This window comes from Engystomops pustulosus, chromosome 9 (assembly GCF_040894005.1).
Source record: "Engystomops pustulosus chromosome 9, aEngPut4.maternal, whole genome shotgun sequence".
In the NCBI taxonomy this organism is placed as follows: Eukaryota; Metazoa; Chordata; class Amphibia; order Anura; family Leptodactylidae; genus Engystomops; species Engystomops pustulosus.
The window spans coordinates 68,439,254-68,452,176 of NC_092419.1; the positions used below are offsets into that span (position 1 = coordinate 68,439,254).

The 12,923-nt window shown below is 46.0% G+C and overlaps 52 pseudogenes; all 52 read left to right on the forward strand.

Annotated features, from left to right (window-relative positions):
- The first annotated feature begins 16 nt into the window (after positions 1-16).
- LOC140096647 (5S ribosomal RNA) lies at positions 17-135 on the forward strand (annotated as a pseudogene).
- Positions 136-205: 70 nt separating this feature from the next.
- On the forward strand, positions 206-324 carry LOC140080955 (5S ribosomal RNA; annotated as a pseudogene).
- A 70-nt stretch (positions 325-394) lies between these two features.
- LOC140102277 (5S ribosomal RNA) lies at positions 395-513 on the forward strand (annotated as a pseudogene).
- Positions 514-583: 70 nt separating this feature from the next.
- On the forward strand, positions 584-702 carry LOC140085177 (5S ribosomal RNA; annotated as a pseudogene).
- Positions 703-772: 70 nt separating this feature from the next.
- On the forward strand, positions 773-891 carry LOC140100910 (5S ribosomal RNA; annotated as a pseudogene).
- A 70-nt stretch (positions 892-961) lies between these two features.
- On the forward strand, positions 962-1,080 carry LOC140094041 (5S ribosomal RNA; annotated as a pseudogene).
- Positions 1,081-1,150: 70 nt separating this feature from the next.
- On the forward strand, positions 1,151-1,269 carry LOC140090708 (5S ribosomal RNA; annotated as a pseudogene).
- A 70-nt stretch (positions 1,270-1,339) lies between these two features.
- LOC140080956 (5S ribosomal RNA) lies at positions 1,340-1,458 on the forward strand (annotated as a pseudogene).
- A 70-nt stretch (positions 1,459-1,528) lies between these two features.
- On the forward strand, positions 1,529-1,647 carry LOC140100911 (5S ribosomal RNA; annotated as a pseudogene).
- Positions 1,648-1,717: 70 nt separating this feature from the next.
- On the forward strand, positions 1,718-1,836 carry LOC140100912 (5S ribosomal RNA; annotated as a pseudogene).
- Positions 1,837-1,906: 70 nt separating this feature from the next.
- Positions 1,907-2,025, forward strand: LOC140086950 (5S ribosomal RNA; annotated as a pseudogene).
- A 259-nt stretch (positions 2,026-2,284) lies between these two features.
- LOC140084417 (5S ribosomal RNA) lies at positions 2,285-2,403 on the forward strand (annotated as a pseudogene).
- Positions 2,404-2,473: 70 nt separating this feature from the next.
- Positions 2,474-2,592, forward strand: LOC140081886 (5S ribosomal RNA; annotated as a pseudogene).
- A 251-nt stretch (positions 2,593-2,843) lies between these two features.
- LOC140100913 (5S ribosomal RNA) lies at positions 2,844-2,962 on the forward strand (annotated as a pseudogene).
- Positions 2,963-3,213: 251 nt separating this feature from the next.
- On the forward strand, positions 3,214-3,332 carry LOC140100914 (5S ribosomal RNA; annotated as a pseudogene).
- Positions 3,333-3,402: 70 nt separating this feature from the next.
- LOC140100915 (5S ribosomal RNA) lies at positions 3,403-3,521 on the forward strand (annotated as a pseudogene).
- Positions 3,522-3,591: 70 nt separating this feature from the next.
- LOC140100916 (5S ribosomal RNA) lies at positions 3,592-3,710 on the forward strand (annotated as a pseudogene).
- A 70-nt stretch (positions 3,711-3,780) lies between these two features.
- Positions 3,781-3,899, forward strand: LOC140100918 (5S ribosomal RNA; annotated as a pseudogene).
- A 70-nt stretch (positions 3,900-3,969) lies between these two features.
- Positions 3,970-4,088, forward strand: LOC140100920 (5S ribosomal RNA; annotated as a pseudogene).
- A 251-nt stretch (positions 4,089-4,339) lies between these two features.
- On the forward strand, positions 4,340-4,458 carry LOC140084601 (5S ribosomal RNA; annotated as a pseudogene).
- Positions 4,459-4,528: 70 nt separating this feature from the next.
- Positions 4,529-4,647, forward strand: LOC140100921 (5S ribosomal RNA; annotated as a pseudogene).
- A 70-nt stretch (positions 4,648-4,717) lies between these two features.
- On the forward strand, positions 4,718-4,836 carry LOC140100922 (5S ribosomal RNA; annotated as a pseudogene).
- A 70-nt stretch (positions 4,837-4,906) lies between these two features.
- Positions 4,907-5,025, forward strand: LOC140100923 (5S ribosomal RNA; annotated as a pseudogene).
- A 70-nt stretch (positions 5,026-5,095) lies between these two features.
- On the forward strand, positions 5,096-5,214 carry LOC140086952 (5S ribosomal RNA; annotated as a pseudogene).
- Positions 5,215-5,473: 259 nt separating this feature from the next.
- Positions 5,474-5,592, forward strand: LOC140084418 (5S ribosomal RNA; annotated as a pseudogene).
- Positions 5,593-5,662: 70 nt separating this feature from the next.
- LOC140081887 (5S ribosomal RNA) lies at positions 5,663-5,781 on the forward strand (annotated as a pseudogene).
- Positions 5,782-6,032: 251 nt separating this feature from the next.
- Positions 6,033-6,151, forward strand: LOC140100924 (5S ribosomal RNA; annotated as a pseudogene).
- A 251-nt stretch (positions 6,152-6,402) lies between these two features.
- On the forward strand, positions 6,403-6,521 carry LOC140100925 (5S ribosomal RNA; annotated as a pseudogene).
- A 70-nt stretch (positions 6,522-6,591) lies between these two features.
- On the forward strand, positions 6,592-6,710 carry LOC140100926 (5S ribosomal RNA; annotated as a pseudogene).
- A 70-nt stretch (positions 6,711-6,780) lies between these two features.
- Positions 6,781-6,899, forward strand: LOC140100927 (5S ribosomal RNA; annotated as a pseudogene).
- Positions 6,900-6,969: 70 nt separating this feature from the next.
- Positions 6,970-7,088, forward strand: LOC140100929 (5S ribosomal RNA; annotated as a pseudogene).
- A 70-nt stretch (positions 7,089-7,158) lies between these two features.
- On the forward strand, positions 7,159-7,277 carry LOC140100930 (5S ribosomal RNA; annotated as a pseudogene).
- Positions 7,278-7,528: 251 nt separating this feature from the next.
- On the forward strand, positions 7,529-7,647 carry LOC140084602 (5S ribosomal RNA; annotated as a pseudogene).
- Positions 7,648-7,717: 70 nt separating this feature from the next.
- On the forward strand, positions 7,718-7,836 carry LOC140100932 (5S ribosomal RNA; annotated as a pseudogene).
- Positions 7,837-7,906: 70 nt separating this feature from the next.
- On the forward strand, positions 7,907-8,025 carry LOC140080957 (5S ribosomal RNA; annotated as a pseudogene).
- A 70-nt stretch (positions 8,026-8,095) lies between these two features.
- On the forward strand, positions 8,096-8,214 carry LOC140100933 (5S ribosomal RNA; annotated as a pseudogene).
- A 70-nt stretch (positions 8,215-8,284) lies between these two features.
- LOC140100934 (5S ribosomal RNA) lies at positions 8,285-8,403 on the forward strand (annotated as a pseudogene).
- A 70-nt stretch (positions 8,404-8,473) lies between these two features.
- Positions 8,474-8,592, forward strand: LOC140083220 (5S ribosomal RNA; annotated as a pseudogene).
- Positions 8,593-8,851: 259 nt separating this feature from the next.
- LOC140100935 (5S ribosomal RNA) lies at positions 8,852-8,970 on the forward strand (annotated as a pseudogene).
- A 70-nt stretch (positions 8,971-9,040) lies between these two features.
- Positions 9,041-9,159, forward strand: LOC140080958 (5S ribosomal RNA; annotated as a pseudogene).
- Positions 9,160-9,418: 259 nt separating this feature from the next.
- Positions 9,419-9,537, forward strand: LOC140080960 (5S ribosomal RNA; annotated as a pseudogene).
- A 70-nt stretch (positions 9,538-9,607) lies between these two features.
- LOC140084563 (5S ribosomal RNA) lies at positions 9,608-9,726 on the forward strand (annotated as a pseudogene).
- Positions 9,727-9,985: 259 nt separating this feature from the next.
- LOC140100936 (5S ribosomal RNA) lies at positions 9,986-10,104 on the forward strand (annotated as a pseudogene).
- Positions 10,105-10,552: 448 nt separating this feature from the next.
- On the forward strand, positions 10,553-10,671 carry LOC140078329 (5S ribosomal RNA; annotated as a pseudogene).
- Positions 10,672-10,741: 70 nt separating this feature from the next.
- LOC140100937 (5S ribosomal RNA) lies at positions 10,742-10,860 on the forward strand (annotated as a pseudogene).
- Positions 10,861-11,111: 251 nt separating this feature from the next.
- On the forward strand, positions 11,112-11,230 carry LOC140100938 (5S ribosomal RNA; annotated as a pseudogene).
- A 70-nt stretch (positions 11,231-11,300) lies between these two features.
- On the forward strand, positions 11,301-11,419 carry LOC140100940 (5S ribosomal RNA; annotated as a pseudogene).
- Positions 11,420-11,489: 70 nt separating this feature from the next.
- On the forward strand, positions 11,490-11,608 carry LOC140100941 (5S ribosomal RNA; annotated as a pseudogene).
- Positions 11,609-11,678: 70 nt separating this feature from the next.
- LOC140092531 (5S ribosomal RNA) lies at positions 11,679-11,797 on the forward strand (annotated as a pseudogene).
- A 70-nt stretch (positions 11,798-11,867) lies between these two features.
- LOC140081889 (5S ribosomal RNA) lies at positions 11,868-11,986 on the forward strand (annotated as a pseudogene).
- A 621-nt stretch (positions 11,987-12,607) lies between these two features.
- On the forward strand, positions 12,608-12,726 carry LOC140100942 (5S ribosomal RNA; annotated as a pseudogene).
- A 70-nt stretch (positions 12,727-12,796) lies between these two features.
- On the forward strand, positions 12,797-12,915 carry LOC140080961 (5S ribosomal RNA; annotated as a pseudogene).
- The last annotated feature ends 8 nt before the right edge of the window (positions 12,916-12,923 follow it).

Consider the following 12,923-nt stretch of genomic DNA (forward strand, 5'->3'; position numbering starts at 1 on the left):
AAATTGAACAGCTGCTGTCAACGGCCATTCTAAGCTGAATGTGCCTGCTCTTGCCAGATCGCAGCAGCAATGCAGCTTAAGGCTTGGCAAGTACCAGCATGGGAGACTGGCTGGGAATCCCAAGTTCCGTTGACCTTTTTGAACCTGAAAATTGTTAGTTTCTCTGTCAAAGATGGTAAAAGAAGGTTCAAATTGAACAGCTGCTGTCAACGGCCATTCTAAGCTGAATGTGCCTGCTCTCGTCAGATCGCAGCAGCAATGCAGCTTAAGGCTTGGCAAGTACCAGCATGGGAGACTGGCTGGGAATCCCAAGTTCTGTTGACCTTTTTGAACCTGAAAATTGTGTTAGTTTCTCTATGAGATAGTAAAAGAAGGTTCAAATTGAAAAGCTGCTGTCAACGGCCATTCTAAGCTGAATGTGCCTGCTCTCGTCAGATCGCAGCAGCAATGCAGCTTAAGGCTTGGTAAGTACCAGCATGGGAGACTGGCTGGGAATCCCAAGTTCCGTTGACCTTTTTGAACCTGAAAATTGCGTTAGTTTCTCTATGAGATAGTAAAAGAAGGTTCAAATTGAACAGCTGCTGTCAACGGCCATTCTAAGCTGAATGTGCCTGCTTTCGTCAGATCGCAGCAGCAATGCAGCTTAAGGCTTGGCAAGTACCAGCATGGGAGACTGGCTGGGAATCCCAAGTTCCGTTGACCTTTTTGAACCTGAAAATTGTGTTAGTTTCTCTATGAGATAGTAAAAGAAGGCTCAAATTGAACAGCTGCTGTCAACGGCCATTCTAAGCTGAATGTGCCTGCTCTCGTCAGATCGCAGCAGCAATGCAGCTTAAGGCTTGGCAAGTACCAGCATGGGAGACTGGCTGGGAATCCCAAGTTCCGTTGACCTTTTTGAACCTGAAAATTGTTAGTTTCTCTGTCAAAGATGGTAAAAGAAGGTTCAAATTGAACAGCTGCTGTCAACGGCCATTCTAAGCTGAATGTGCCTGCTCTCGTCAGATGGCAGCAGCAATGCAGCTTAAGGCTTGGCAAGTACCAGCATGGGAGACTGGCTGGGAATCCCAAGTTCTGTTGACCTTTTTGAACCTGAAAATTGTGTTAGTTTCTCTATGAGATAGTAAAAGAAGGTTCAAATTGAACAGCTGCTGTCAACGGCCATTCTAAGCTGAATGTGCCTGCTCTCGTCAGATCGCAGCAGCAATGCAGCTTAAGGCTTGGCAAGTACCAGCATGGGAGACTGGCTGGAAATCCCAAGTTCTGTTGACCTTTTTGAACCTGAAAATTGTGTTAGTTTTTCTATGAGATAGTAAAAGAGGGTTGAAATTGAACAGCTGCTGTCAACGGCCATTCTAAGCTGAATGTGCCTGCTCTCGTCAGATCGCAGCAGCAATGCAGCTTAAGGCTTGGCAAGTACCAGCATGGGAGACTGGCTGGGAATCCCAAGTTCTGTTGACCTTTTTGAACCTGAAAATTGTGTTAGTTTCTCTATGAGATAGTAAAAGAAGGTTCAAATTGAACAGCTGCTGTCAACGGCCATTCTAAGCTGAATGTGCCTGCTCTCGTCAGATCGCAGCAGCAATGCAGCTTAAGGCTTGGCAAGTACCAGCATGGGAGACTGGCTGGGAATCCCAAGTTCCGTTGACCTTTTTGAACCTGAAAATTGTGTTAGTTTCTCTATGAGATAGTAAAAGAAGGTTCAAATTGAACAGCTGCTGTCAACGGCCATTCTAAGCTGAATGTGCCTGCTCTCGTCAGATCGCAGCAGCAATGCAGCTTAAGGCTTGGCAAGTACCAGCATGGGAGACTGGCTGGGAATCCCAAGTTCCGTTGACCTTTTTGAACCTGAAAATTGTGTTAGTTTCTCTATGAGATAGTAAAAGAAGGTTCAAATTGAACAGCTGCTGTCAACGGCCATTCTAAGCTGAATGTGCCTGCTCTCGTCAGATTGCAGCAGCAATGCAGCTTAAGGCTTGGCAAGTACCAGCATGGGAGACTGGCTGGGAATCCCAAGTTCCGTTGACCTTTTTGAACCTGAAAATTGTGTTAGTTTCTCTATGAGATAGTAAAAGAAGGTTCAAATTGAAGAGCAGCTGTGAACAGCCGATCTAAGCTGAATGTGCCTGCTCTCGTCAGATCGCAGCAGCAATGCAGCTTAAGGCTTGGCAAGTACCAGCATGGGAGACTGGCTGGGAATCCCAAGTTCCGTTGACCTTTTTGAACCTGAAAATTGTGTTAGTTTCTCTATGAGATAGTAAAAGAAGGTTCAAACTGAACAGCTACTGTCAACGGCCATTCTAAGCTGAATGTGCCTGCTCTCGTCAGATCGCAGCATCAATGCAGCTTAAGGCTTGGCAAGTACCAGCATGGGAGACTGGCTGGGAATCCCAAGTTCCGTTGACCTTTTTGAACCTGAAAATTGTGTTAGTTTCTCTATGAGATAGTAAAAGAAGGTTCAAATTAAACAGCTGCTGTCAACAGCCATTCTAAGCTGAATGTGCCTGCTCTCGTCAGATCGCAGCAGCAATGCAGCTTAAGGCTTGGCAAGTACCAGCATGGGAGACTGGCTGGGAATCCCAAGTTCTGTTGACCTTTTTGAACCTGAAAATTGTGTTCGTTTCTCTATGAGATAGTAAAAGAAGGTTCAAATTGAACAGCTGCTGTCAACGGCCATTCTAAGCTGAATGTGCCTGCTCTCGTCAGATCGCAGCAGCTTAAGGCTTGGCAAGTACCAGCATGGGAGACTGGCTGGGAATCCCAAGTTCCGTTGACCTTTTTGAACCTGAAAATTGTGTTAGTTTCTCTATGAGATAGTAAAAGAAGGTTCAAATTGAACAGCTGCTGTCAACGGCCATTCTAAGCTGAATGTGCCTGCTCTCGTCAGATCGCAGCAGCAATGCAGCTTAAGGCTTGGCAAGTACCAGCATGGGAGACTGGCTGGGAATCCCAAGTTCCGTTGACCTTTTTGAACCTGAAAATTGTGTTAGTTTCTCTATGAGATAGTAAAAGAAGGTTCAAATTGAACAGCTGCTGTCAACGGCCATTCTAAGCTGAATGTGCCTGCTCTCGTCAGATCGCAGCAGCTTAAGGCTTGGCAAGTACCAGCATGGGAGACTGGCTGGGAATCCCAAGTTCCGTTGACCTTTTTGAACCTGAAAATTGTGTTAGTTTCTCTATGAGATAGTAAAAGAAGGTTCAAATTGAACAGCTGCTGTCAACGGCCATTCTAAGCTGAATGTGCCTGCTCTCGTCAGATCGCAGCAGCAATGCAGCTTAAGGCTTGGCAAGTACCAGCATGGGAGACTGGCTGGGAATCCCAAGTTCCGTTGACCTTTTTGAACCTGAAAATTGTGTTAGTTTCTCTATGAGATAGTAAAAGAAGGTTCAAACTGAACAGCTGCTGTCAACGGCCATTCTAAGCTGAATGTGCCTGCTCTCGTCAGATCGCAGCAGCAATGCAGCTTAAGGCTTGGCAAGTACCAGCATGGGAGACTGGCTGGGAATCCCAAGTTCCGTTGACCTTTTTGAACCTGAAAATTGTTAGTTTCTCTGTCAAAGATGGTAAAAGAAGGTTCAAATTGAACAGCTGCTGTCAACGGCCATTCTAAGCTGAATGTGCCTGCTCTCGTCAGATCGCAGCAGCAATGCAGCTTAAGGCTTGGCAAGTACCAGCATGGGAGACTGGCTGGGAATCCCAAGTTCCGTTGACCTTTTTGAACCTGAAAATTGTGTTAGTTTCTCTATGAGATAGTAAAAGAAGGTTCAAACTGAACAGCTGCTGTCAACGGCCATTCTAAGCTGAATGTGCCTGCTCTCGTCAGATCGCAGCAGCAATGCAGCTTAAGGCTTGGCAAGTACCAGCATGGGAGACTGGCTGGGAATCCCAAGTTCCGTTGACCTTTTTGAACCTGAAAATTGTGTTAGTTTCTCTATGAGATAGTAAAAGAAGGTTCAAATTGAACAGCTGCTGTCAACGGCCATTCTAAGCTGAATGTGCCTGCTCTCGTCAGATCGCAGCAGCAATGCAGCTTAAGGCTTGGCAAGTACCAGCATGGGAGACTGGCTGGGAATCCCAAGTTCCGTTGACCTTTTTGAACCTGAAAATTGTGTTAGTTTCTCTATGAGAAAGTAAAAGAAGGTTCAAATTGAACAGCTGCTGTCAACGGCCATTCTAAGCTGAATGTGCCTGCTCTCGTCAGATCGCAGCAGCTTAAGGCTTGGCAAGTACCAGCATGGGAGGCTGGCTGGGAATCCCAAGTTCCGTTGACCTTTTTGAACCTGAAAATTGTGTTAGTTTCTCTATGAGATAGTAAAAGAAGGTTCAAATTGAACAGCTGCTGTCAACGGCCATTCTAAGCTGAATGTGCCTGCTCTCGTCAGATCGCAGCAGCAATGCAGCTTTAGGCTTGGCAAGTACCAGCATGGGAGGCTGGCTGGGAATCCCAAGTTCCGTTGACCTTTTTGAACCTGAAAATTGTGTTAGTTTCTCTATGAGATAGTAAAAGAAGGTTCAAATTGAACAGCTGCTGTCAACGGCCATTCTAAGCTGAATGTGCCTGCTCTCGTCAGATCGCAGCAGCAATGCAGCTTAAGGCTTGGCAAGTACCAGCATGGGAGACTGGCTGGGAATCCCAAGTTCCGTTGACCTTTTTGAACCTGAAAATTGTTAGTTTCTCTGTCAAAGATGGTAAAAGAAGGTTCAAATTGAACAGCTGCTGTCAACGGCCATTCTAAGCTGAATGTGCCTGCTCTCGTCAGATCGCAGCAGCAATGCAGCTTAAGGCTTGGCAAGTACCAGCATGGGAGACTGGCTGGGAATCCCAAGTTCCGTTGACCTTTTTGAACCTGAAAATTGTGTTAGTTTCTCTATGAGATAGTAAAAGAAGGTTCAAATTGAACAGCTGCTGTCAACGGCCATTCTAAGCTGAATGTGCCTGCTCTCGTCAGATCGCAGCAGCAATGCAGCTTAAGGCTTGGCAAGTACCAGCATGGGAGACTGGCTGGGAATCCCAAGTTCCGTTGACCTTTTTGAACCTGAAAATTGTGTTAGTTTCTCTATGAGATAGTAAAAGAAGGTTCAAATTGAACAGCTGCTGTCAACGGCCATTCTAAGCTGAATGTGCCTGCTCTCGTCAGATTGCAGCAGCAATGCAGCTTAAGGCTTGGCAAGTACCAGCATGGGAGACTGGCTGGGAATCCCAAGTTCCGTTGACCTTTTTGAACCTGAAAATTGTGTTAGTTTCTCTATGAGATAGTAAAAGAAGGTTCAAATTGAAGAGCAGCTGTGAACAGCCGATCTAAGCTGAATGTGCCTGCTCTCGTCAGATCGCAGCAGCAATGCAGCTTAAGGCTTGGCAAGTACCAGCATGGGAGACTGGCTGGGAATCCCAAGTTCCGTTGACCTTTTTGAACCTGAAAATTGTGTTAGTTTCTCTATGAGATAGTAAAAGAAGGTTCAAACTGAACAGCTACTGTCAACGGCCATTCTAAGCTGAATGTGCCTGCTCTCGTCAGATCGCAGCATCAATGCAGCTTAAGGCTTGGCAAGTACCAGCATGGGAGACTGGCTGGGAATCCCAAGTTCCGTTGACCTTTTTGAACCTGAAAATTGTGTTAGTTTCTCTATGAGATAGTAAAAGAAGGTTCAAATTAAACAGCTGCTGTCAACAGCCATTCTAAGCTGAATGTGCCTGCTCTCGTCAGATCGCAGCAGCAATGCAGCTTAAGGCTTGGCAAGTACCAGCATGGGAGACTGGCTGGGAATCCCAAGTTCTGTTGACCTTTTTGAACCTGAAAATTGTGTTCGTTTCTCTATGAGATAGTAAAAGAAGGTTCAAATTGAACAGCTGCTGTCAACGGCCATTCTAAGCTGAATGTGCCTGCTCTCGTCAGATCGCAGCAGCTTAAGGCTTGGCAAGTACCAGCATGGGAGACTGGCTGGGAATCCCAAGTTCCGTTGACCTTTTTGAACCTGAAAATTGTGTTAGTTTCTCTATGAGATAGTAAAAGAAGGTTCAAATTGAACAGCTGCTGTCAACGGCCATTCTAAGCTGAATGTGCCTGCTCTCGTCAGATCGCAGCAGCAATGCAGCTTAAGGCTTGGCAAGTACCAGCATGGGAGACTGGCTGGGAATCCCAAGTTCCGTTGACCTTTTTGAACCTGAAAATTGTGTTAGTTTCTCTATGAGATAGTAAAAGAAGGTTCAAATTGAACAGCTGCTGTCAACGGCCATTCTAAGCTGAATGTGCCTGCTCTCGTCAGATCGCAGCAGCTTAAGGCTTGGCAAGTACCAGCATGGGAGACTGGCTGGGAATCCCAAGTTCCGTTGACCTTTTTGAACCTGAAAATTGTGTTAGTTTCTCTATGAGATAGTAAAAGAAGGTTCAAATTGAACAGCTGCTGTCAACGGCCATTCTAAGCTGAATGTGCCTGCTCTCGTCAGATCGCAGCAGCAATGCAGCTTAAGGCTTGGCAAGTACCAGCATGGGAGACTGGCTGGGAATCCCAAGTTCCGTTGACCTTTTTGAACCTGAAAATTGTGTTAGTTTCTCTATGAGATAGTAAAAGAAGGTTCAAACTGAACAGCTGCTGTCAACGGCCATTCTAAGCTGAATGTGCCTGCTCTCGTCAGATCGCAGCAGCAATGCAGCTTAAGGCTTGGCAAGTACCAGCATGGGAGACTGGCTGGGAATCCCAAGTTCCGTTGACCTTTTTGAACCTGAAAATTGTTAGTTTCTCTGTCAAAGATGGTAAAAGAAGGTTCAAATTGAACAGCTGCTGTCAACGGCCATTCTAAGCTGAATGTGCCTGCTCTCGTCAGATCGCAGCAGCAATGCAGCTTAAGGCTTGGCAAGTACCAGCATGGGAGACTGGCTGGGAATCCCAAGTTCCGTTGACCTTTTTGAACCTGAAAATTGTGTTAGTTTCTCTATGAGATAGTAAAAGAAGGTTCAAACTGAACAGCTGCTGTCAACGGCCATTCTAAGCTGAATGTGCCTGCTCTCGTCAGATCGCAGCAGCAATGCAGCTTAAGGCTTGGCAAGTACCAGCATGGGAGACTGGCTGGGAATCCCAAGTTCCGTTGACCTTTTTGAACCTGAAAATTGTGTTAGTTTCTCTATGAGATAGTAAAAGAAGGTTCAAATTGAACAGCTGCTGTCAACGGCCATTCTAAGCTGAATGTGCCTGCTCTCGTCAGATCGCAGCAGCAATGCAGCTTAAGGCTTGGCAAGTACCAGCATGGGAGACTGGCTGGGAATCCCAAGTTCCGTTGACCTTTTTGAACCTGAAAATTGTGTTAGTTTCTCTATGAGAAAGTAAAAGAAGGTTCAAATTGAACAGCTGCTGTCAACGGCCATTCTAAGCTGAATGTGCCTGCTCTCGTCAGATCGCAGCAGCTTAAGGCTTGGCAAGTACCAGCATGGGAGGCTGGCTGGGAATCCCAAGTTCCGTTGACCTTTTTGAACCTGAAAATTGTGTTAGTTTCTCTATGAGATAGTAAAAGAAGGTTCAAATTGAACAGCTGCTGTCAACGGCCATTCTAAGCTGAATGTGCCTGCTCTCGTCAGATCGCAGCAGCAATGCAGCTTTAGGCTTGGCAAGTACCAGCATGGGAGGCTGGCTGGGAATCCCAAGTTCCGTTGACCTTTTTGAACCTGAAAATTGTGTTAGTTTCTCTATGAGATAGTAAAAGAAGGTTCAAATTGAACAGCTGCTGTCAACGGCCATTCTAAGCTGAATGTGCCTGCTCTCGTCAGATCGCAGCAGCAATGCAGCTTAAGGCTTGGCAAGTACCAGCATGGGAGACTGGCTGGGAATCCCAAGTTCCGTTGACCTTTTTGAACCTGAAAATTGTTAGTTTCTCTGTCAAAGATGGTAAAAGAAGGTTCAAATTGAACAGCTGCTGTCAACGGCCATTCTAAGCTGAATGTGCCTGCTCTCGTCAGATCGCAGCAGCAATGCAGCTTAAGGCTTGGCAAGTACCAGCATGGGAGACTGGCTGGGAATCCCAAGTTCTGTTGACCTTTTTGAACCTGAAAATTGTGTTAGTTTCTCTATGAGATAGTAAAAGAAGGTTCAAATTGAACAGCTGCTGTCAACGGCCATTCTAAGCTGAATGTGCCTGCTCTCGTCAGATCGCAGCAGCAATGCAGCTTAAGGCTTGGCAAGTACCAGCATGGGAGACTGGCTGGGAATCCCAAGTTCCGTTGACCTTTTTGAACCTGAAAATTGTGTTAGTTTCTCTATGAGATAGTAAAAGAAGGTTCAAATTGAACAGCTGCTGTCAACGGCCATTCTAAGCTGAATGTGCCTGCTCTCGTCAGATCGCAGCAGCAATGCAGCTTAAGGCTTGGCAAGTACCAGCATGGGAGACTGGCTGGGAATCCCAAGTTCCGTTGACCTTTTTGAACCTGAAAATTGTGTTAGTTTCTCTATGAGATAGTAAAAGAAGGTTCAAACTGAACAGCTACTGTCAACGGCCATTCTAAGCTGAATGTGCCTGCTCTCGTCAGATCGCAGCAGCAATGCAGCTTAAGGCTTGGAAAGTACCAGCATGGGAGACTGGCTGGGAATCCCAAGCTCCGTTGACCTTTTTGAACCTGAAAATTGTTAGTTTCTCTGTCAAAGATGGTAAAAGAAGGTTCAAATTGAACAGCTGCTGTCAACGGCTATTCTAAGCTGAATGTGCCTGCTCTCGTCACATGGCAGCAGCAATGCAGCTTAAGGCTTGGCAAGTACCAGCATGGGAGACTGGCTGGGAATCCCAAGTTCCGTTGACCTTTTTGAACCTGAAAATTGTGTTAGTTTCTCTATGAGATAGTAAAAGAAGGTTCAAATTGAACAGCTGCTGTCAACGGCCATTCTAAGCTGAATGTGCCTGCTCTCGTCAGATCGCAGCAGCAATGCAGCTTAAGGCTTGGCAAGTACCAGCATGGGAGACTGGCTGGGAATCCCAAGTTCCGTTGACCTTTTTGAACCTGAAAATTGTTAGTTTCTCTGTCAAAGATGGTAAAAGAAGGTTCAAATTGAACAGCTGCTGTCAACGGCCATTCTAAGCTGAATGTGCCTGCTCTCGTCAGATCGCAGCAGCAATGCAGCTTAAGGCTTGGCAAGTACCAGCATGGGAGACTGGCTGGGAATCCCAAGTTCTGTTGACCTTTTTGAACCTGAAAATTGTGTTAGTTTCTCTATGAGATAGTAAAAGAAGGTTCAAATTGAACAGCTGCTGTCAACGGCCATTCTAAGCTGAATGTGCCTGCTCTCGTCAGATCGCAGCAGCAATGCAGCTTAAGGCTTGGCAAGTACCAGCATGGGAGACTGGCTGGGAATCCCAAGTTCCATTGACCTTTTTGAACCTGAAAATTGTGTTAGTTTCTCTATGAGATAGTAAAAGAAGGTTCAAATTGAACAGCTGCTGTCAACGGCCATTCTAAGCTGAATGTGCCTGCTCTCGTCAGATCGCAGCAGCAATGCAGCTTAAGGCTTGGCAAGTACCAGCATGGGAGACTGGCTGGGAATCCCAAGTTCTGTTGACCTTTTTGAACCTGAAAATTGTGTTAGTTTCTCTATGAGATAGTAAAAGAAGGTTCAAATTGAACAGCTGCTGTCAACGGCCATTCTAAGCTGAATGTGCCTGCTCTCGTCAGATCGCAGCAGCAATGCAGCTTAAGGCTTGGAAAGTACCAGCATGGGAGACTGGCTGGGAATCCCAAGTTCCGTTGACCTTTTTGAACCTGAAAATTGTTAGTTTCTCTGTCAAAGATGGTAAAAGAAGGTTCAAATTGAACAGCTGCTGTCAACGGCTATTCTAAGCTGAATGTGCCTGCTCTCGTCACATGGCAGCAGCAATGCAGCTTAAGGCTTGGCAAGTACCAGCATGGGAGACTGGCTGGGAATCCCAAGTTCCGTTGACCTTTTTGAACCTGAAAATTGTGTTAGTTTCTCTATGAGATAGTAAAAGAAGGTTCAAATTGAACAGCTGCTGTCAACGGCCATTCTAAGCTGAATGTGCCTGCTCTCGTCAGATCGCAGCAGCAATGCAGCTTAAGGCTTGGCAAGTACCAGCATGGGAGACTGGCTGGGAATCCCAAGTTCCGTTGACCTTTTTGAACCTGAAAATTGTGTTAGTTTCTCTATGAGATAGTAAAAGAAGGTTCAAATTGAACAGCTGCTGTCAACGGCCATTCTAAGCTGAATGTGCGTGCTCTTGTTGGATCACAGCAGAGATGCGGCTTAAGGCTTGGCAAGTACCAGCATGGGAGACTGGCTGCGAATCCCAAGTTCTGTTGACCTTTTTGAACCTGAAAATTGTGTTAGTTTCTCTATGAGATAGTAAAAGAAGGTTCAAATTGAACAGCTGCTGTCAACAGCCAATCTAAGCTGAATGTGCCTGCTCTCCTCAGATCGCAGCAGCAATGCAGCTTAAGGCTTGGCAAGTACCAGCATGGGAGACTGGCTGGGAATCCCAAGTTCCGTAGACCTTTTTGAACCTGAAAATTGTGTTAGTTTCTCTATGAGATAGTAAAAGAAGGTTCAAATTGAACAGCTGCTGTCAACAGTCATTCTAAGCTGAATGTGCCTGCTCTCGTCAGATCGCAGCAGCAATGCAGCTTAAGGCTTGGCAAGTACCAGCATGGGAGACTGGCTGGGAATCCCAAGTTCTGTTGACCTTTTTGAACCTGAAAATTGTGTTAGTTTCTCTATGAGATAGTAAAAGAAGGTTCAAATTGAACAGCTGCTGTCAACGGCCATTCTAAGCTGAATGTGCCTGCTCTCGTCAGATCGCAGCAGCAATGCAGCTTAAGGCTTGGCAAGTACCAGCATGGGAGACTGGCTGGGAATCCCAAGTTCCGTTGACCTTTTTGAACCTGAAAATTGTGTTAGTTTCTCTATGAGATAGTAAAAGAAGGTTCAAATTGAACAGCTGCTGTCAACGGCCATTCTAAGCTGAATGTGCCTGCTCTCGTCAGATCGCAGCAGCTTAATGCTTGGCAAGTACCAGCATGGGAGACTGGCTGGGAATCCCAAGTTCCGTTGACCTTTTTGAACCTGAAAATTGTGTTAGTTTCTCTATGAGATAGTAAAAGAAGGTTCAAATTGAACAGCTGCTGTCAACGGCCATTCTAAGCTGAATGTGCCTGCTCTCGTCAGATCGCAGCAGCAATGCAGCTTAAGGCTTGGCAAGTACCAGCATGGGAGACTGGCTGGGAATCCCAAGTTCCGTTGACCTTTTTGAACCTGAAAATTGTTAGTTTCTCTGTCAAAGATGGTAAAAGAAGGTTCAAATTGAACAGCTGCTGTCAACGGCCATTCTAAGCTGAATGTGCCTGCTCTCGTCAGATCGCAGCAGCAATGCAGCTTAAGGCTTGGCAAGTACCAGCATGGGAGACTGGCTGGGAATCCCAAGTTCCGTTGACCTTTTTGAACCTGAAAATTGTGTTAGTTTCTCTATGAGATAGTAAAAGAAGGTTCAAACTGAACAGCTGCTGTCAACGGCCATTCTAAGCTGAATGTGCCTGCTCTCGTCAGATCGCAGCAGCAATGCAGCTTAAGGCTTGGCAAGTACCAGCATGGGAGACTGGCTGGGAATCCCAAGTTCCGTTGACCTTTTTGAACCTGAAAATTGTGTTAGTTTCTCTATGAGATAGTAAAAGAAGGTTCAAACTGAACAGCTGCTGTCAACGGCCATTCTATGCTGAATGTGCCTGCTCTCGTCAGATCGCAGCATCAATGCAGCTTAAGGCTTGGCAAGTACCAGCATGGGAGACTGGCTGGGAATCCCAAGTTCCGTTGACCTTTTTGAACCTGAAAATTGTGTTAGTTTCTCTATGAGATAGTAAAAGAAGGTTCAAATTGAACAGCTGCTGTCAACAGCCATTCTAAGCTGAATGTGCCTGCTCTCGTCAGATCGCAGCAGCAATGCAGCTTAAGGCTTGGCAAGTACCAGCATGGGAGACTGGCTGGGAATCCCAAGTTCTGTTGACCTTTTTGAACCTGAAAATTGTGTTAGTTTCTCTATGAGATAGTAAAAGAAGGTTCAAATTGAACAGCCGCTGTCAACGGCCATTCTAAGCTGAATGTGCCTGCTCTCGTCAGATCGCAGCAGCTTAAGGCTTGGCAAGTACCAGCATGGGAGACTGGCTGGGAATCCCAAGTTCTGTTGACCTTTTTGAACCTGAAAATTGTGTTAGTTTCTCTATGAGATAGTAAAAGAAGGTTCAAATTGAACAGCTGCTGTCAACGGCTATTCTAAGCTGAATGTGCCTGCTCTCGTCACATGGCAGCAGCAATGCAGCTTAAGGCTTGGCAAGTACCAGCATGGGAGACTGGCTGGGAATCCCAAGTTCCGTTGACCTTTTTGAACCTGAAAATTGTGTTAGTTTCTCTATGAGAAAGTAAAAGAAGGTTCAAATTGAACAGCTGCTGTCAACGGCCATTCTAAGCTGAATGTGCCTGCTCTCGTCAGATCGCAGCAGCTTAAGGCTTGGCAAGTACCAGCATGGGAGACTGGCTGGGAATCCCAAGTTCCGTTGACCTTTTTGAACCTGAAAATTGTGTTAGTTTCTCTATGAGATAGTAAAAGAAGGTTCAAATTGAACAGCTGCTGTCAACGGCCATTCTAAGCTGAATGTGCCTGCTCTCGTCAGATCGCAGCAGCAATGCAGCTTAAGGCTTGGCAAGTACCAGCATGGGAGACTGGCTGGGAATCCCAAGTTCCGTTGACCTTTTTGAACCTGAAAATTGTTAGTTTCTCTGTCAAAGATGGTAAAAGAAGGTTCAAATTGAACAGCTGCTGTCAACGGCCATTCTAAGCTGAATGTGCCTGCTCTCGTCAGATCGCAGCAGCAATGCAGCTTAAGGCTTGGCAAGTACCAGCATGGGAGACTGGCTGGGAATCCCAAGTTCTGTTGACCTTTTTGAA